The following is a 6,761-nucleotide window of genomic DNA, read 5'->3' as shown; positions in this document are numbered from 1 at the left end:
GTCAAAGAATCTTTCTTTGGCCTGTTATCCATGTCCTGTGTGGTTTTTAATAAACCCAGTTTCTCACCTATAGCTTGATCACCTTTGCTGTTGGGTGGAGTGACATGGCCTGTGTCTCAGTGGCTCTTCTTCCTCAGCGTGGACTTTCAGGAGGGTGCTTTGGTAGTAGGATGAGCCCCATCACTCTGAGCTCTGCCCCTGTCTTCACACAGCTTTCTCCTCTGGTCTGTGTCTCCTCTTGTTAGAACGACACCTGTTATTGGATTTAGGCCCACTCTAACCTGGGCTGATCTTTACCTTATTCACAACTGCAAAGAACCTATTTCCAAATAAGGTTGGATTCACAGATTCTGATGACGGTATCTTTTTGGGGGTAAAGGAGACCATCCAATCCACCATGCGTGTAGAAAATACAGATGTTGGAAGGAATTCAGCATGAGAGCCGCACTCTGGAGAGGGCATTTGTTGTCAGCACCCAGCACGGTGTAGGAAGAGGCTGAGCGAGTGGCTGCCCTCAGGCTGGTTGACTCAGATACAATCTCAGATGGACACGATGTTCACAGGGCCAAGGAGCAGCGGTGACTTGCTCAACTCAACGGACAGAGCAACGGAAGGCCCCAGGGGAACTGGGTGCTGAGGGAAGCAGCCTTGTAGGCTGGGACCTTGGCAGGTCGGCCTTGTGGGTCTTTTGGACAGACAGTCCCCTGGTCTGTCTTCTCTTTGCCTTCCTTTGACTTCAGTGGTCATTCCTCCCATCATGGTTTCCAGGGCCCCATGTTGCTCCTTCTCTCTCTCTCCCTCCTCACAGGCCCGTGATGGCAGGGCCACGGCCCCAGCTGTGGAGGGCGGAGTCACCACTTCACTGTTTCTAAAAGTGCGCTCCTGAAAGCATCTGAATCCATTAGCCAGGGCTGGCATGGGGGCTGTTAAAGGACAGACGCTTGCTTAGCTTCCTCAGTTCTGAATGCTGGAGGCCTGAGATCCAGGCGTGGGCAGGGTCGGTTCCCTGGGAGGCTGCGGGGAGAACTTGCTCTTCCTACGGCCTCTGTGCTTGCCTGTATCCTAATTTCTTCTCACAAAGACAGCAGTCCCATGGGATTAGAACCCACCCCAAGAATCTTATCTACCCTAATTACCTCTTAAAAGGCTTATCTCCAAATACAGTCCCATTTTAGGTACATTTTAGCCATAGGACGTCAACATACAAATTGTAAAAAAGCACAATTCAAGCCAGGGCTGCACCCGTCCAGATGGGCTAGGACCTTGGCAAGCTCGCTCTTGTACTTTAGGTCCTTCTCCGCTTGTGCAATGGCCTCAGCTGCCCACTCACTTGGCCTCTCTCCCTGCTCCCCCGCCCCCAGTCCTCTGCCTCCAACACTGCTGGAATGTGCCCTCGGGTCCCACACACCTCAAATGCAGGTGAGAGGCTTCTAAGCATAACTGGTTCAACCTGTTTCCACTCCAGCTTTTCCACCAGGGGACCAGGGGATGGAATCCCAGCCATTCCAGAACCAGTTCCAGAAGCCCGGAGTCCTCCTTTGCCCCAGACAGGGGTTGACCAAAGGCGCTCCCGGCCCTGCATTGCAGTCCTGCGGTGGACACAAGCGCATTGCTGGGGTGCAGGCAGCTTTGGGGGCATGAGTGCAGAGGATGACCACACTCTCCCACCCACCAGCTCCCTCTGCTCCTTCCTCGTCTGGAGTCTTCTGGGCTTCAGTGGCTTTGAGGAAGAGCCAGGAAGTGTGTGAGGCAGGTTTACTGTAAGACAAAGGCAACTGCAGATTAAATATCGGTCACTGCTTTTCCCTGGCCGCCTTCCTCACCCTCCTAGTCCCTGACTCACCTTTCTGCTCCACCCTCCCTGACTCCTCTCACATCTTACGAAGACCAGCAAAACCACAATTTTGTGCGAGTTTCTGCCAACAGCCAAACCATCAATCTTGAATTTCTTAAGAAGGTTTTATGCTGACGAAGACAGATTCCTCTCTAAGAGAGCTGCTTATGCCAGCTGTTAACTAATACATTTTATGTGGCTAAAAAATGCACATATATAAACATTTTCCAAAAGAATGAATATTTATAAAATACATAGAGATTCATAAAAAGAGAAGCTTAACTTGCAAAATTATTTCATTATTTTTTAAATAAAAGTTTTGGAGGCTGAAATAATGTCATAAATTAACAACAAGGCTGTCCAAAATAGACTACTTGAAAATTAAACAACATTAGCAAAAATAGAAACAGAGCTCAAACTATCTAAAGAATGAATGTGCATGTGTTCATGAACGTGGGGAGGAAAAGGAAATTATGCATTTCTGCTGCCCAGGTAAATTGGTTAAGTATTTCTGGAGGCCTTTTTTAAACATTTATCACAATTCAAAAATTTCAAATTTCATAATCTCTGATATAAGAATTACCTTTCCAGAAATTTAAACTATGGAAATACACCAAAATATGGGTTTGAGGCTATTTATTCTTGCATATTTTCAATAACCTAAAATTGGAAGCTGTGTACACACCCGCTAGCAGAAAGATTTCCAATAAGTAACAACACACTGATGAACAGAATAGTTATTAGCTTTTACAGTCGTTCATCCAGATTATATGTATGTTAAAATATTTGTTAAGATTTTCATTATATGGTTAAGTGTTTAATTTCTGAGCAATAGAATAATGGGACCTAGGATATGCTTATTTATTTCCATAAGATTTTATTATTTTAATTTCTACTATAAGTATGTATCAGTTTATAATTTTAGAAAAAGAGAAGATAGAGTAAGTATGCTTACTTATTTATTTCCATATGATTTTATTATTTTAATTTTAGAAAACTCCAGTTTATAATTTTAGGAAAAGAGAAGATAGGCCAGGCGCAGTGGCTCATGCTTGTAATCCCAGCACTTTGGAAGGTCGAGGCAGGTGGATCACCTGAGGTTAGGAGTTCGAGACCAGCCTGACAAACATGGTGAAACCCCATCTCTACTAAAAATATAAAAATTAGCCAGATATGGGGGTGCATGCCTGTAGTCCCAGCTACTCGGGAGGTTGAGGCTGGAGAATCCCTTGAACCTGGGAGGCGGAGGTTACAGAGAGCCAAAATCGTTCCCTTGCACTGCAGCCTAGGCGACAGAGTGAGACTTAGTCTCAAAGAAAAAAAAAAGAAAAAGAAAAAGAGAAGATAGAAAATAGGTCCTTGGTTAAATATGTTATAATATGGCTAAAACGAATGAAGTAGCGGTGTCTGCAATTAAGTGGAAGCACAGCCGCTAGAATTTGTTAGAATATCTACATGTGTGGCAAAGCTACTGTGACCGGCATAACCGTGTGTGCACGTGTATGCATTAATAAAGACGTGTAAAGCAAAACGACACCTGCTTCCTTGACCTAGTCCTTCGTCACAGCGGTCATTCCTCCTGAATAGAGCTGGTGTGAATGGCATCAGTGATGTATTGCTTTGGGCTGATCCAGCAACCACTTCCGATTGCACCTCGGCAGCAGCCCTCTGCGTCTTACAGGGCAATCGTCCTCAGCAGGAGATGATTTTGAATTGTCATATGAGTGGGGAACTAGATAACTTAGTACCCTACCGCACAACAAATTACCCTGCCCCGAATACCAACATCACCCTCATCCCAGAAATACTGCTGTATACTAATGGAATCCCTGGCTTTCACCTGAGTACATGGGTGTCTTGAAGAGAGACTACAGTTCCCAGATTCCTAACAGCTAGGTGTAGCCATATGGCTAAGCATTGGCCAATAGGGTGTGAGCAAAGAGATCAAGGCAACTCCCTGGCAGTGTCCTCATCGGTGGATGGCTCACAAGTCTTCCCCAGCATCCTCATTCTTGGCTGGAATGCCGTGTGGCCACACAATGCGGATGGGGGCAAGACCCTGTATCCACAGGGCAGGAGCAGCAAGGGGCACGGACAGGCTCCCAGGGTGGCGTCAGGATGCTGAGATGCCCACGCCTGTTTCCCAGCACAAGCCACACCCACAGGGATAGTCCTTTAACCATTATTGTTCTGGCTCCCTCCCTCCCTCCCTCCCCTCTTTCTTTCTTTCTTTCTTTCTTTCTTTCTTTCTTTCTTTCTTTCTTTCTTGACGGACTTTCGCTCTTGTTGCCCAGGCTGGAGTGCAATGGTGCGACCTCAGCTCACCACAACCTCAGCCTCCCAGGTTCAAGCAATTCTCCTGCCTCAGCCTCCCTACTAGCTGGGATTATAGGCATGTACCACCACGCCCGGCTAATTTTGTATTTTTAGTAGAGACGGGGTTTCTCGATGTTGGTCAGGCTGGTCTCGATCTCCTGACCTCAGGTGATACGCCCACCTCGGCCTCCCAAAGTGCTGGGATTACAGGCATGAGCCACCACGTCTGGCGGCTTTGTGTCTTTCATGAGTGAACCAGATCCAAACAAATCTGGAGCTGATATTTTATCTACGTAAGTTATACAGGATTCTACTGTTTCTGTAAATAATTTCAACATTATTGATAAAAATAAGATTGCCCTGATTGCTGTAACACATGATCACAAATTTGGTGACTTAAGATGACTGACATGTTTTCTCTCATAGTTCTGGAGGCCTGAAGTCCTAAGTCAGGGTGCTGGCAGGACTGGCTCCCTCTGGAGGCTCAGGGGAGAAGTCTTCTGCCCTTACCTTCTGTGTCCCAGGCTGGCCGGCAATCCTGGGGTTCCTTGGCTTGTGGCCACATCACTCCAGTCTCTGCCTCTCTCTTCACATGGCTTTCCCTCTGCTACCATCTTCTCTTTTGTCTCTTGTTAGGATGACTGCCATTGCATTTAGGACTCACACAGATAATGCAGGATGACTTCGTCTCAAGCTATTTTACCTAATTCCATCTGCAAAGACCCTTTTTTGAAATAAGATCACATTCATGGGGGCTGGGGTTTAGGATATGGAATATTTTTGGGGGTCACCATTTGACCCTCTATAGACCGCTAACCCAATCTTATTTCCCCTCCCCAGGGAAATCCCCAGAGCTCTCTCTAAGTATTTATATGCATGTTTATACAATTACAGACATGTATACATGTTTGTGCACCTATAAACAAATTAGACCTAGGTACACATGCATGCACACCTGTAGATATGCATGGCTTGTGTGCATGCATGAGCACCTGTAGACATGCAAGGCCTGTATGAATGCATGAGCACCTGTAGACATACAAGGTCTGTGTGCATATGTGTGTGCACCTATAGACATATAATGTATGTAGACATACATTGCTTCAATAGACTTGTTTGACGCAGAGTTGCCACAAATCCTCAATTTATTTAAAACAAAACAAAAAAACAACATTCTTTGTGAAGTGTGATAAAGTGAAACACCATAAAAAAAGGTGCAGCTCACATATATAAGCGTTACGTGTTTACAGGTGCCCATGAGTGATGTCTGCAAGTGCACCCACATATCCACCAAGGCCTTTAATGTCTACAGGTGTACATGCATGCACACAGGCCTTGTATGTTTACAGGTGCACACACATATGCATACAGGCGTTGTATGTCTACAAGAGCATATGCACACAGACCATGTGTTGTATGTCTACAACTGCACAAGCATTTAGGCCTTGTATGTCTACAGGTGCACATGCATTTAGGCTTTGTATGTCTACAGGTACACACACACATGCACACAGGCCTTGTATGTCTACAAGTGCACATGCACACAGGCCATGTATGTCCACAGGTGCACATGCATCTAGGCCTTGTATGTCTACAGGTGCACATGCACATCCTCACTTCCTGTCTCTGTCACATTTTGGAAATTCTCAGAATATTTTAAACTTTTTGTTATTACAGCTGTTTTGGTGGTCTGTGATCAGTGATCTTTGATGTCACTCTTGTAATTGTTTTGGGGCACCAGGAATCACACCCATATAGGACTGAGAACTTAATCAATAACCATTGTGTTCTGGCTGCCCCATTACCTAGTTGTTCCCCAACTCTCTTCCTCTTCTCAGGCCTCCCTATTCTCTGAATCATGGCAATATTGAAATTAGGCCAATTAATAACTCTACAATGGCCTTTAAGTGTTCAAGTGAAAGGAAGAGTTGCACGTCTCTCACTTTAAATCAAAATCTAAGAATGATTAAGCTGAGTAAGGAAGACATGTCAAAAGCCAAGATAGGCCAGAAGCTAGGCCTCTTGTACCAGAGAGTCAGCCAAATTGTGAATGCAAAGAAAACAGTTTTGAGGGAAACTAAAAGTGCTACTTTAGTGAAAACAAGAATTGTGAGTGAAACAGGCATATTGTTGATAGGAAGAAAGTTTAAATGCTCTAGATAGAAGATCAAACCAGACACACAATTCCCTTAAGCCAAAACCCAATCCAGAGAAAGGTCTTAACTCTATTCAATTCTATGAAGCTTGAGAGAGGGAAGGAAACTGAAAAAAAAAAAAATAGTCAGGAGCTAGCAGAGGTGGGTTCATGAGGTTTAAGGAAAAAAGACATCTCCATAACATGAAAGTATCAAGGTGAAGCAGCAAGAGCTGATGGAGGAGCTGCAGCAAGTTATGCAGCAGATCTACCTAAGATCGTTCATGAAGGTGACTACACTAAACAACAGATTTTCAGTGTAAATGAAACAGCCTTCCATTGGAAGAAGATGCCACCTAGGACTTTCGTACCTTGAGAAAAGTCAATGCCTGGCTTCAAAGCTTCAAAGGACAGGCTGACTCTCTTGTTAGGAGCTGGTGGAGCTGGTGACTTTCAGTTGAAGCCAATGCTCATTTA

The sequence above is a fragment of the Mandrillus leucophaeus genome, unplaced genomic scaffold (assembly GCF_000951045.1).
Source record: "Mandrillus leucophaeus isolate KB7577 unplaced genomic scaffold, Mleu.le_1.0 Scaffold89, whole genome shotgun sequence".
Classification (NCBI taxonomy): domain Eukaryota; kingdom Metazoa; phylum Chordata; class Mammalia; order Primates; family Cercopithecidae; genus Mandrillus; species Mandrillus leucophaeus.
Note: the sequence above shows the minus strand (reverse complement) of the source record.